This window comes from Haemaphysalis longicornis, unplaced genomic scaffold (assembly GCF_048455015.1).
Source record: "Haemaphysalis longicornis isolate Haplotype H1 unplaced genomic scaffold, Haemaphysalis longicornis Haplotype H1 scaffold_9, whole genome shotgun sequence".
NCBI classification, from domain to species: Eukaryota; Metazoa; Arthropoda; class Arachnida; order Ixodida; family Ixodidae; genus Haemaphysalis; species Haemaphysalis longicornis.
The window spans coordinates 130555838-130570355 of record NW_027526460.1 but is presented as its reverse complement, the minus strand read 5'-3'; the positions used below and the strand labels follow the sequence as shown (position 1 = coordinate 130570355).

The 14518-nt window shown below is 47.4% G+C and overlaps 1 protein-coding gene across 1 annotated transcript in view; it reads right to left on the bottom strand.

Moving 5' to 3' along the window:
- Window positions 1–14518, bottom strand: part of LOC144153438 (hydroxylysine kinase-like) — a 185299-nt gene that overhangs the window by 169933 nt on the left and 848 nt on the right. The window lies entirely within an intron of this gene.

Below are 14518 nucleotides of genomic sequence, written 5' to 3'. Positions count from 1 at the left end.
AATCCGTAGAAACACTAAAAAGGATACGGAAGGTGCAGCTTTCACACAGAATGTGATTGAAGATCTAGATAGGCTTTTTCTTTTGTGTGCAAAGCCAGAGACGGTGTTCTCACGCATTTGTCATTTTCCTTGATAATGCTGAACGCCTCAAAGATCTCTCTTTGCAGCTGTGTACTAAAGCTGCGCAGGACGTGTGTTCCCTGAACGTCAGGCGTGCAAGAGCACCGCCAATGTCCTCCCCACGCCAAATGTCCTTCCCACGAGAATGAATTCACGGCTGAGCGGTGCTCTCTTAATGTTTCATTAGTAATGCAGCGTCCGGTCTGTCCGACGTAGCATCTTCCACAATCTAGTGCACTCCTGTAGACCACACCTACTTTACATTCCACGAAGCGTGTGGTATGCTTAGTTGCGGAGCCAGCCTTTCCAGCTTGTTAACCGTTTTGCACATACGTGCAAGCTTGCCGGGCGCTGAAAAAACAACCTGAGTACTACACCTCCCGCCACTTTTTTGAGCTGGTGGGAAAGGTTGTGTACATATGGCACGACTACAGGCCGCGCTTTCTGGCGTTCAGGTTGAGTCAGCCTTGCCTAGCTCCCTGAATTTGTGTCTTTGACCAGGCTTCAAGCTATGGAAGCCAACAATTCCGCAGTAAAACCAGCATTGCGCAGGCGTCGAGCTTGGTGCAGAAGGCTACATGCAACTTTGTGGTCACAGGACTTTTTGAGGGCAGCGCGCATACAGTTTTTGGTGATGCCCCCTTTCCCGGTCTTGTAATGGGCCGAATCCTAGTTAAGGACTAGTTTTTTGTATCGGGGATGGTAACTCCAACCATAGGTCGGCAAAACAGAAAGAACTCACTCAAACTCACTCACATTTTTTTTCATTCACGCTGCACTCAATCAAACTCATACTCAAAAAGTTCGTCTGTTCACAAAATCACTCGTACTCACTCGTCAAATACTCATTTGTAATCGCACTCACTTGTACTCAAACTCATTTGTCCTCACGAGTATTCGTACTCAATCTGTACTCATGAGTACTACTCATGAGTACTACTCATTCTGCACTCATGAGTACTCAATCTGTACTCATGAGTACTCAATTTGTATTACTCACGAATAATCAACTTATCTGCACTGTTTGCTAGGTCGTAGCTCGAATGAAACACTAAGTAGAAAAAATAAATTGTTTAATTGATTAGAAAAACACAGGTTACGTATAAATCAGGACAGAGGAAGAAAACGTCTGACGCGGTGCACTGTCGTTGGGCGACTTACTGCGCGAAGGCAAGTACATGTGACAAAGCGAAACGGAACGTAAGCACTCGCGTTGCGTCTGGCGTCTCCTCTTGTTCTCAGGCCGGATCGGGCTCAGGGGAGCTCGGGGCTTAAAGGGACACTGAAGTGAATTTTTCAAGCTCCCGTTTTTGCTTGCACTGCGTAGACTGGCTCAAATTAGCACACTTTTCATCGTTTATCCGGTTGACAAATCGGTAATTATTTTACAAAGCGCGAAAGAAGAAAAACTACCATGCGCGGTTTGCGGCGGCCGCACCAACTAAAGCTGTGACGTTGGGAGGAGCGGGCACTGTGATTGGACGATGCCCAAGGTGAGCAACCAAACAAGTTTTGGTTTCGGTTCTGTAAAACACAACCGGGGGCGTTGTTAGATGGGCATTCTCAATAATTCAGTAATCATCGTACCGCGCTTCTGCCATGTTGTCAGCTGTAAAAATGCATAAAGATAAGCCTCCTAGGACGGATCGGAATCGTAGCATTCACTAGCCGAAACCTACGCTGTGTATGAACGCCCTCCGCGTACCCGCAGACGCCCAAATGTCATGCGCTTTTCCCCCATATTTGGAGCTTGCCTCACTCATGCCTGTACCGTAAAAAGCGTGTTCGCACCAGGCCAAGGGTCTGTTCAGTCTGGCCTGTGCCCAATGCCCGCAAGCAGTCGGTGCTTATGGCAACAGCACGCCAACGAGAACTCGCTAGCGCGCCAGTGCCAGCCTGCGCGCGTTCTGTGAACTAGTTCGTGGAGCCATGAAGGTTGCGGCCCAAAAAAAGGTGAACTCAATGTAGAAAACATCGGCAGAAAACGAAAAAGTTAACTTGAAAAAAAAAGCACGTACACGCGGGGACTCGAACTCGTGACTTGCAAAACACTTCCGGGCACATACCTAGCGCCCCAGACCACTCCGCCACGGGATGGGCTCTGCCAACCATGGTAATATAAAGTATATATTGTACAACAAGTTTACACTTTTATTTAGTTTTGGCATTTCAAGCAGCTTAGGTGACTATTTGTTGTGTTGCGCTCGTCCAGTAAGCGTCCCCCGAGTTTCCACAATAGCTCACGTCTAGCAATTGCATTTCGTAGACGGAAAAGCGTTCGCAGATGCGTAGTCGTGCTGCTGACCGCTGTGCTTGTTCGCCCAGCGCAAAAAAGTGCTTCCCGCACCCTAGTTTTACGCTGTACGGTAAAAATACCAGTTGATTTTATTTCCTTAGTACCTATATTGACTTCGCTAACTCTCCTCCCGCCTTCAAGAGGCCTTATATTTTCCTACTGGCGTACCAGTCAGCGAAGCGTCGCATGTGCGCTTGTGTGAAGCGACCTTGACTTGGAGCTAGATACAGTGTACAAACTAACCAAGTAAAGAAAGGCCCATTCTTCCATTCACAAACGTGTCCTGGCTTCGTTTCAACTGAGCGAACGAATTGCGACGACCCGTCGGCGGCCGGCGGACGAAACGCTGGGCCGACTGACTCTGTCTGAAGGCCGGGGAGGAGCCGTGCAGTAGCGCAGCCAAATACGAGCTCGGCTCCTCGCGACGTCACACGAAAACGCCGCAGAAAATGGGCGAGCGTAAAGAGAGGAGGACAGCATTTTCGAATTAATTTTTCTACTAAATAAAATCGCGTAAACGCGCCCAGAGTGGTCGTAACATGGCCTTGGGACTCCGGACTACAATTTGCGCAAGTAATCCCGCAATGTTTACATATCACTTCAGTGTCCCTTTAAAGGGACACTGAAGTGAATTTGTCAAGCTCCCGTTTTTGCTTGCACTGCGTAGACTGGCTCAAATTAGCACACTTTTCATCGTTTATTCGGTTGACAAATCGGTAATTATTTTACAAAGCGCGAAAGAAGAAAAACTACCATGCGCGGTTTGCGGTGGCCGCACCAACTAAAGCTGTGACGTTAGGAGGAGCGGACACCGTGATTGGACGATGCCCAAGGTGAGCAACCAAACAATTTCGGTTTCGGTTCTGTAAAACACAACCGTTGGCGTTGTTGGGCATTCTCAATAACTCAGTCATCATCGTACCGCGCTTCTGCCATGTTGTCAGCTGTAAAAATGCATAAAGATAAGCCTCCTAGGACGGATTGGAATCGTAGCATTCACTAGCCGAAACCTACGCAGTGCATGAACGCCCTCCGCGTACCCGCAGACGCCCAAATGTCATGCGCTTTTCCCCCATATTTGGAGCTTGTTTCCCTCATGCCTGTGTCGTAAAAAGCGTGTTCGCACCAGGCCAAGGGTCTGTACATTCTGGCCTGTGCCCACTGCCGGCAAGCAGTCGGTGCTTATGGCAACAGCACGCCAACGAGAACTCGCTAGCGCGCCAGTGCCAGCCTGCGCGCGTTTTGTGAACTAGTTCGTGGAGCCATGAACGTTGCGGCCCAAAAAACGGTGAACTGAATATAGAAAACATCGGCGGAAAACGAAAAAGTTAACGTACAAAAAAAAAAAAAACTGCGTACCCGCGGGGATTCAAACTCGTCACTTGCAAAATACTTGCGGTGGCATACCTAGCAACCCAGACCGCTCGGCCACTTTCTTTTTATTTATTTATTGCAGACCGCTCGGCCACGGAGCGGGCTCCGCTGGCTTTGGTAATATAGGGTATATATTGTACAACCAGTTTACACTTTTATTTAGTTTTGGCATTTCAAGCAGCTTAGGTGACTATTTGTTGTATTGCGCTCGTGCAGTAAGCGTCACCCGAGTTTCCACAATAGCTCACGTCTAGCAATTGCATTTCTAGACGGAAAAGAGTTCGCAGATGCGTGGTCGTGCTGCTGACCGCTGTGCTTGTTCGCCCAGCGCTAAAAAGTGCTTCCCGCACACTAGTTTTACGCTGTACGGTAAAAATATCAGTTGATTTTATTTCCTTAGTACCTATATTGACTTCGCTGACTCTTCTCCCGCCTTCAAGAGGCCTTATATTTTCCTACTGGCATACCAGTCAGCGAAGCGTCGCATGTGCGCTTGTGCAGCGCTTGTGTGAAGCGACCTTGACTTGGAGCTAGATACAGTGTACAAACTAACCAAGTAAAGAAAGGCAAATAATTCTACCATTCACAAACGTGTCCTGGCTTCGTTTCAACTGAGCGAACGAATTGCGACGACCCGTCGGCGGCCGGCGGACGAAACGCTGGGCCGACTGACTCTGTCTGAAGGCCGGGGAGCCGTGCAGTAGCGCAGCCAATTGCCAGCTTATCCCCGCCTGACGTCACACGAAAACGCCGCAGAAAATGGGCGAGCGTAAAGAGAGGAGGACAGCATTTTCGAATTAATTTTTCTACTAAATAAAATCGCGTAAACGCGCCCAGGGTGGTCGAAACATGGCCTGGGGACTCCGGACTACAATTTGCGCAAGTAATCCCGCAATGTTTACATATCACTTCAGTGTCCCTTTAACGGTGCAGCCGTGGCCGTAAAGTGCGCTTTTCTGCGTGTCTTCGGGTGGCAGCTTTTGTCGTCCGTTTTCTTGTTTTCACTACTGTTTGCACTACTGTACTCAGGAGTGCATATACTCAAGAGTGCAAGCACTCGCAAAAACAGTATTCATGAGTATTGTACTCAGGAGTGCTGTGTACTCATGAGTGCTGTGTACTCATGAGTACTGTATACTCATGAGTAGTGTGTACTCATGAGTACTCATACTCATGAGTAGTGTACTCATGAGTACTGTACTCACAAGTAGTGGACTTACCCCTGTACTCACTCGTCATCGTACTCACTGTTTTTTTCTGGGTGTGTGATCACTCATCATCGTACTCACTCGTGAGTTTGAGTACAAATGAGTGTACTCACGAGTGAGTACGCCGACCTATGACTCCAGCACACCCGACCCTCATGAAAAAGATACTTAAATCGAGGAACTGAAGGCATCCTTCTTCAGGTAACTCATAGGTGAATTTGAGGCCTTTGTCACATGAAGTACAACCGCCTAGAACTTGGTTCACGAGTTTAGTCGAATCCTATGCCCGCACCTTCCAAAGAACCAGGTATTCATCTACGTATCGAAATACCTTTAGAATTTTTGCACCGCAGACTGTGTCAAGGCACGTGTGAATACGCTTGTACAAAATGAAAACAGTAAATCACTTAAAATATTGGCAATACAAGAACAAATATAAATCTCCTTCTTTTGAAGAAAGGGTGTTTCATTAAAAGCAAATATTGTAGAGGACAGGTCAAATGTTAATAATTCCATAAAATGGTTGATATTAAAACGAATAGAATTTTGAAAAGTAACAGGGCCAAAGTCGTCGATGCTTTTGTCGGACAGCACAGAAAAGTTCACTTTGCGGAATTGACTAGAACAGGTCTACAATGTCGATGGAAAAGGCTTCCAGCGGCTGAATGAGGATATTCGTGCTCAGTAATAAAGTTCAAAACTCTGCCCGAGTTACGCACAAGGTCAGGGTCATTCACCTTAAGCAATTTAAGATGCCCTTGCAAACATCTGGTGAATTTGCTCACATGAATATGCAAAGCCTTAAGGAAACCACCGGTTGTGCGAAAAAAGACCCCTTAGATATGTTTTTTTTCAGTACAAATGCACACAGAGGGGATGTCATTCAGGGAAATTGTGACAGAGAAGAATTCATGGAAAGGAACCCTCTCCATATTTTTGCAGAGGCATCTTAAATTGCTTAAGGTGAATGACCCTTGTAATGAGGCACAGTTTAGGGATAATAATAGGACGTACTGTAAGGAGCCAGAGTTTGGATTCCAAACAAGCTCCTTCCATGAGACAGTGCATCGACATAACATGAGTGTCCGTAACTGTGACACTGGTTAACTGTACAATTTAATTTGCCCTTTCATTTTTCTTACCCACTTAGTCCGCAGAACGACGAAATGCTGGCGGGCGTAAAATCCGGACATTTGCTAGCGACTGCGCCTACATTCACCTTATCAGAAATCTTATTTAAACCAAAATGCAGCATCCTCACACACGCTCACGTAATCTACCAGGCTGTGCCTGGAGTGCCATCCAACGGAAGTATGAGCCCGCCACTAAAGCGGCGACGACTGTAGTTTGGATTAAAAAATAATCTTCACCCTCCTTTCACGTAACGTAACGTAAACTAACCTAACATAACCTAAAGAACAAAAAAAAGCGTTTAAAGCACCGAAGGCAAACCAAAGCCATGAAGATTTTAAGCAAACTGAAAATCTCAAAGAAAAAATTAGCCGCGTATCTGCGCCTTTCGTAGCAAATGTCAAATGACGATAGTCTTTGTAGACATTTGCCAAGGAAATGGCCCCCCTTTGCTTTCCGGCTCACCTCTCATGCTGTTCCTGCACCGTCGCGCTCATCCCAAGGTAAACACACTAAAGGTTTGCGCAAGGCGATTTGAATTTACCGCGTTACACTGCTACAGGCCGGGTTCTTCGATGCCAGCGCTGCAGTGCGGCGGAGACGCGCGTGAATGGAGGCGGCCGACTACAAGGTTTATAGAACCGCGTAGCCGTGCTCCACGTGCGGTGCACGCAGAACGTGGAACTTAGTTAGTGGAACCTTTCATTGCTATTGCCGCGTTATTTTTCATATGCCGCCAGGAGGCGGCGGTTTTCTGCAGTGGATGTAGGATATCATTTGCTATCGAAAAACCAAGCATCTATGAGTTTTTTAATAAAGGAAACCTGTCAATATCCCTTGTGTACTAACTTCCTGTCTTATATTTGCTGTCTTGTCTTGTTCAACAAAGTTGACAAGTATGAGGAAATAAACCGGGCTTAGATGTTTACGTTTGGCTGTTAGTATATAAGACTATTGCGCAAAATGAATTTTTCTTTGGCCGGGTGGCTGAATTGAGTCACAGGCAGACAGACAGACAGACAGACAGACAGACCAAAATTTCTGGGTTTAAGTAGCCCAAGAAAGACTCGTCTTTAAAATACAGGCGGCACGAGCCGGACTGAACCACCGCTCTTAGAAGCAAGAAGCTCAGAAGGAACCTCTACACCACAACGGCACACGCTCTGGCCTGTGTCAGCCCAGTGGTAATAATTCTAATATCGTCGGATGTCACTCCAGCCGTGGTTGTAGCCCCAAACTAGAGTGCTGTCTACTATGACAGCAGTCGCGCATTAAATAGGTTTTTTATTGTTACCTAAGGTATTTTCTCGATAGGCACACGTATGAGAAGCGACGATCTAGCAGAACAAAATGCCCTGTTCCGTTGTACTCGCCTAAAACAACAAAATAATACGAACTGCGAAGCATGGAACCGTTCCCCTTTGTGGGATGCAAGTCATGCATTAAAACTGTGCAGCTTACCTTCACAAAAGAACGATACCTCTTTGAGCGAAATCTTTGGCCCCACGTCGACAGCAGCTTGCCCTTTCTTAGTTTTGTGACGCGGAGGACACGACGATGTCAATTTTTACATCGAATGCGAGCCGTCATAAGAGGCCATCCGAAGAAGCTCCTCCTACCCTGGCAATGTAGGTCATGATGATGATGATGACAGTTACGACGACGCTGGTTATGGTGGTGATGGTGATGACGATAATTTTATTGGAATGCCACGTCCCTAGCCAGGGGATGTAACTAGTGTCTAATGCCTCCTCCTTCACAGGCTGGCTCATACCCGAGGAGATGATTTGTCAAAGCTCAGATAAGTTCACTCGAATTCCCGCAATTTAGTCATCTGTAATGGTGTGGACATCTCTGTGACCGTGCGAACCTATTAATCAAACGCGCAGGGGCCGAATTCTGCTGGGCGCTGGAAGGACGCTGGAAAAATTTTCGGCGGCCTTCCGGCGGGGTTGTTTTCCGGTGGGGTCTCACGACTGGCTCGGAGCGGTAAACGTCAGCCCGCCTGCGTCACGGGGCTATATTTTGGCTATATTTTGGTGACGTCACGTAGCCAACCGGCGCCCCCGAAGTAGCGGCCATAGAGTTTGGAGGGGCCAGATCCGGCGTGGTTGAGAGCACACCGGAAAACAAGACGGCTGAGCTTTTGCCGCCTGTTTTTGCTATTTTAGCGCTGCCGACAGTTTCAGGCGCGCAAGCGACAGTTTGCCCCGAGTGACCGCGAGTTTAGGCACTCATTCCAACGCAGCGAGACCGCCGTGCGTATTTTGTTCGACGAATTGGAAGCCCTTATGGGCCATCGAGGTGCAGCGAAGTGTCAACAGATTCGAAGGTGCTGTACGTGCTGTGTCCCTCTTCGCAAGTGACAGTTTGCAAAGCGTTTTCTGCCACGATGAAACACAGGTCGCACCCCGCCGCCAGTCGCAGCGTTCACACTGTAAAGTATTTCTTTCTTTATGGTGTTGGTACTGACGGAGCTCCGACACACGAGGGGTTTGGATACCCCGGCGACATGACCACGGTGGTAAGTACTATCTGTTTCTGGCTACGTTTGTTACGGAAGCAAAAAAATGATTTAGCCCCATTGTTTTGTATCAAAGAGAAAAAAAGTGCGCTGTCGGAAAAGCAGTCACCTACAAATGCGTTTATTTTGAGCGGTGTCGTGTGGCGGGAGTGATTTATAAAAGTTCACAATTGTGGATGATCAAATAAAGTGCATCTAACTTAGCAGATGCATATGTAAATAAGCTTTTAACACTCCGGCCTATGTTCGTCTAAGTGAAATGATATCGAAAAGGTATGTCAGTAAATGTAGCTAAAATAAAAACGTTCAGAGGTATCGCAATAGGGTGCCGTCTTGAAAGAAAAAGAGCTTATAAAGGAAGATAAACAGGTGTATCGTGTTGGGCGTGTGGGCGTGACTTCATAACGAACTGTGTAATATATGCGTAGCGTATACGCCCCCCCCCCCCCCCCCCGTGTTGCTGATCTGGTGTTGCTGATCTGGGTGTTGCTGATGTGTTCCTGATCTGGGAGAGCCAGTGACTACTGTTTTCATGGGTCGTCAGGCCTTGTTGTGATTAGAGAGACCGGTCAAGATTCTATTCAGAAAATTCTGTTTATTACCCTGCAACCATCATTCTGCTGTGAAGCAAACAGTGATGATGCATGTACCACACACAAAAAAATATTAAGTATACTGTGGACTCTTCTGGACACATTTAGTTCACCACTGTCAAGAGTTATATTATGACGTAGTACAACCATTGCATGGTGACTTTGTTCGGCGATCTCTGACATAATTTTACTTAGAAGAACACGATATGCAAGTATGTATTTCCACTGTTGATGCAAAACAATAAACATGCTTAAAATGTTGGAGGCTGTCTTTTAACACAGAGTTCACTGTCATGACCAACTAATTTACTCTGACATTCTCATGATAAGTGGCAAAACGGTCACAAAAGTTTATTTACCCCACCATTGCATGAATTCTAGCCCTCGGTGCTTTGATGACTGCTTGCTTAGATTTGTGAAGAGTGATGTTGCTATTTTTTCCATCATGATGGACACCTGCTTGTAAAAAATAATTATGATGTTCCAACAGCAGCATCTACAAAGATGTATTGGATTTTTCCTCAATAAATTAGAGTGTGACAAGTTATGTTGAACTGTATACTTTTCCCCCTGCATGCAGCAGCACCGTCCAGGTGTAATCAACCCTGGGAAAAAATAATCGTGACAAAATCTATGATAGCATTCCTGTAGTGATGGTACACAGCCTTATTTAAAGTGTACCGACACCAAGGCTATCTTCATTACAAAAATAAAGAAGGGCACATTGATGGTTGTGATGCAATGCCAAAACTGCTTTCTCTGCTCCACCTTGTTAAAGCGCTCATAGTCGGCAGCTATTCTTGTTGAGGCCCACAGTACTGCTTGTTCATTCAGGGCCTTTCACGTCAAGCATCTCTCCAGATTCAGTGCGTTTGAAAATGTGTGAATTATGTACATAACGGCCAAAAAACAACAAAGGGTAAAAATTTCGGTCTCTGTTGTAGTTAACGAAGCGTATTGCGATATACTTTAAAGGAGTACTGACACCAAATTTTGATACCTAAAAAATGATATAATTGGCTTCAGTAGTTTGTACAGATGCCTCACAGAAATTTTTGCAGCGATCCGAGGCCGGAATCACATCTAAAATCGATTTTGATTGTCCAGGCCGCGAGCTTCCACAAATCGGCAGCACTAGCGCAATCGCTTTCGGCGTGACGAAACATTGGCCTACGTGTCTGGCCGGTTCAGGGTGACGTCATATAGTCGTTTTCAGAACCGGAAACGATATCCTGCGCTGCTGTTGTCGGTGGTATTCGTTTGGGCAGGAGACGTGGGCGTAGCTGTGTGAGCAATGCTTGTAAACGTTGCGTGTTCGACGTCTTTACTCTTCAGTTCGTTGCCGGCGCATGGTGTTCGACACTGGTGCCGAAAACGGCGTGGTGCGCGATGTCGACGGGCACCGCGGCGACGCGGCGGTGCGCGTCGCCGACCTCGCCCAAGTTGTGCTACGGCAAGCTCGTGGTATGCGAAGTACTGCTCGTGGAAGCCTGCCCGAGCAAATCGACGACGACGCCAAGACGCATTATTTTCCACGCGACGACATGCAGCGCTAAATGTGGACTTCGTGGAGTTCGTGCACGCCGGCGGCCGCAAGAACTGTCGCCCAAGCCAGCGGGCTCGGGGTAGCACGGGTCACCTTGGGTGTTGGGAACTTAGTATCGTGGCGACTATTTCATCGCTGGTATCTGTGCAACTGCGAATGACCATCCCTTACACAACTTTTCACCACACTATCATCCCCTTTTTCGCATAGGAAGCTTTATTTTGGCAATAATTTCCGTTTCTGCGATCGGTGACCAAGACATCTGCCGCGGCCTGTTTTGATTCTAGCGCGCAGGTGGCGCCATCTTTCGGCCGCTCGCCGCACCGTGGTGCCGACAGTGCTGGGTCGGAGCGCCGAACCTCCGGTGCCGGTCAGCGTAGACTTCCCATCGCGGCAAATATCTGAACGCCACTTTTAAATTCAGCTCTGATAACAACTCCTAGCACAATTTTCAACACACTAACATCTAGTTTCTCGCATGTAGAGCTTCTTTTTCGTGATCAGATTGATTAGAAGAGTGGCGACAAGCTGTTGCTATCACGGTCTGCGCCGGTTCGAGCCGCAGTGATATTAAAAAACGGACGACGGCAAAGACATCGCCGGCCTAATCGCCTGGCCAAATAAAGTTGTTCTGTCTGTCGGGTGGCAGTGACTCATCCGAGTCTGAAGATTCAGACGACATGTCGACTGCGCGGGCGAGTCGCGGACCATGTACAATCGTAGCAGACGATGCGGCGAACGCATGGAGGAAAGAAAAACGTCCCTGACGTCACGGGTGAGACCGTGACGTAAGGCTGCCCGCTTGCAGGCTGGCCTTCGAACGGCCATTTTCCCGCGCGGCGACCAAATTTGAAATTGGTTGCAATAAACGTGCTATAATTAATTCTGTGTTGGCGGCTGACGGCTTTCGGTTCGATTTTCGTAATTACTGGGCCAATAGGTATTCTTTACAGCATAAAAACTGAAAGCGAGAAATTTCGTGTCAGTGCTCCTTTAACTATTTAACCCTCAAGGATAGAGGCATTAAAGAGGGAAGTGGAGTTACTGTACTGCGCAGCCCTAGTGCATTCTTTTTCCGAAATTTTCGTACCTCCATCGAACTAACAGCCTTCCGCTACTCCTAATCCTGTCTCTTGGTAGCCACACCCTGGTGGTCCAGTAGTTGCCATATTGTCATTTCGTCTCACTACGTGGCCATCCCAATTCCATTTCTTAGTTTTCTATTTGAACTATTCCATCCTCTACCCTAGTTTGTTCGCTGATCCGGGAAGCGCGTTTCCTCTCTCTATAGCGTCGCTCCTATTATCTTTCACCCCATTGGCGTAGCCAGAAATATTAATACTTCTGAAATTAGATTGCTCAGATTACTCATGTACACCTCAGTACATGTCCTCTAACACGCGTTTCTATGTATAGGCTATACACCCTAACTAGGTCCACTTTGTGTCAGCTACATTATCGAGCTGTGCTGGTGCCTGGGGTGTGGTGGGCTGGTCTCTTTTTGATGATGTCCCGGGTTTAAATCCTTCCCACATTTTGCCAATTTTTCAAGCAAATCTTGTATTGGTTGAACGGCGCCCTCGGTGGTGACGTGCGCCGACACGCCTTGCGACAAAGCCAGCTTTGTCCACATGGTCTAATAACGATGATGGTGCTGATGATGAGGATAATTCCTTTGAAGTGTTGCGCTCGTAGTCACTCGAGCGATTGGCCAGGAATAAAGTGTTAACTATGCCAACTTTATCCATGTGCTCTTCGGGCGCAGCTTTCACTCGCCGTTCGCAGGTGGCGCTAGCGCGCGCGCACATGTGTCGCGCTATAGCACGCCGCAAGGGAAGTCAATCAGTTGCGTCGCTAGCATGAAGCCACATCGCAGGCGCAGTAGATCACTCTCGTCGAGCAGCTCACCTTTTATCCCGGCATGGGTAAGCCGCGTGTCGTTTGCTCCGCGGAAGAGCGGGCAGCCAGCCATTGCAGAATGTAGACGTTGCCGATAATCGCAGAAGGATGATCTACAATAACGTATACCAAAAATTTGCGTTCGGGCAAAGCTCAGTCAACTGAACGGGTCTCGTTTTCGTCGATCGATGGTTATGCGTTTTCATTTCGGTCTCTTCGCTGTTTCGGCTTAGGTCGCTTTCGTTTTCAGTGAGGTCAAGCTTCACGTGCACCACGGTTTCCGGAGGGAAGGGGTTCGGTAATTTTGTTTAAATTCCATTACTTTACTCTGTTTACTAAGACTTTTTTGAAGAATTCGGCGCTAATCCTACCCAACTTGGATCAGATGTTTATTCTTTGAGCGGTCGGCAATTTTGTGTGAAATCCGTCCGCTATTTTGTGTGTTATGTCTTGGCTACGAAAACAGATTTCCTCCCTTCCACACTAGCTAATTCTCTCGCATAAATAATGAAGCTTGTGCACGCGTTTTGAAAACCAAGATTTATAAAAGATTTATTGGTGGATCCCTAAGAGTGCGTGGTCATCTCATCCCTCTCCCTCGCGAACTTCAGGCTCACCCCGATGCCCACGCCTTGCTCCAACTCGTTTCTCGGTATGCGAAGGTCGTTTCTCGCACGCCCTTCGCATACCGTTTCAACTTTGCTTTGCGTTCTAACCCTCTGAGTGGACAGGCTTGCTCGCTTTAGCACCGGCATTGGTTGCCTGTCGCTCGTGCTGCTTTCCAGCAATCACTGTGGAGTTACCGACATTCCCATTCCATGCACTTTTACCACTTACTCGGCCCGGAACTCGATGAATACTCCATTTTTCAACGCGTACAAGTTATCACGTACGCGCAGGGCTGACAAGGGGACGAGCCGGGCTTAAGCTTGATACCCCCCTAGCAACTAGATCGGCAGCGGTGTGAATGCAGCGCCACCGCAGCAATGCGGTCGCCGGCTAAGTTGACGCCGCTCGTTTCTGCACGCACTCTATCGTTGTCTGTTCTTCTCTCACCCACTTTCTGGTCGTCAACTCCTCAAATTGTTGCCAGAAATGTTCCATCTCTAGCTCATGCAATAAAATTTTTGCGACGGTCAGAGTTCGCCGCAGTTAACCGCCGCCGCTGGAGATAGATAGTCTTCGAACTGCGTCACTGAGCCCAACACATGGGTAGACCAGTGGGCTCGGCAACACGACTAGATGCACTCAAGAGTAAGATTGCCCATTGATTTTTATTTCTGGTATTCCAGTAAAGACGGACCGGACGAGGGAGATTGTGGTTTACCGTGCGTACTGGGTGATATGGAGTCGCGTTCGGAAACATGCTCGGTGATGTACGGACAGACACCGTAGAAACCAAGAACACGGACGGCATGAAGATGCAATAGAAGAAGGCAGAGAAGGGGGAGCACTTGTACAAGAAAGGAAAACTGTGAACGAGCATTAGCGGATTTCTTCGAATAACAAAAACTCAATTATTATATTGCAGTGGCTTATCCCCTTGTGTAAAGGCAGTTAACACTTTAGGAAAATAAAAAGCGAGCATAATACTTAAAAATAAAAAGACAAGACAAAAAGGCGGCAACACTTACACATATAAGACATAACACATTGTGTTCGCTCACGCTTAACAACCATCTCGTAGCGATACCTCATTAAAATTTTCTACCACAGCCTTTTAATAACGGCGGGTCAATGGCACAACAAGGCAAGTTGAATTAACAAATATAAAATAAAGGTCTATAGGGAAGGGCAGACCAGACAAAACGTGTCATCGTCGCGGGG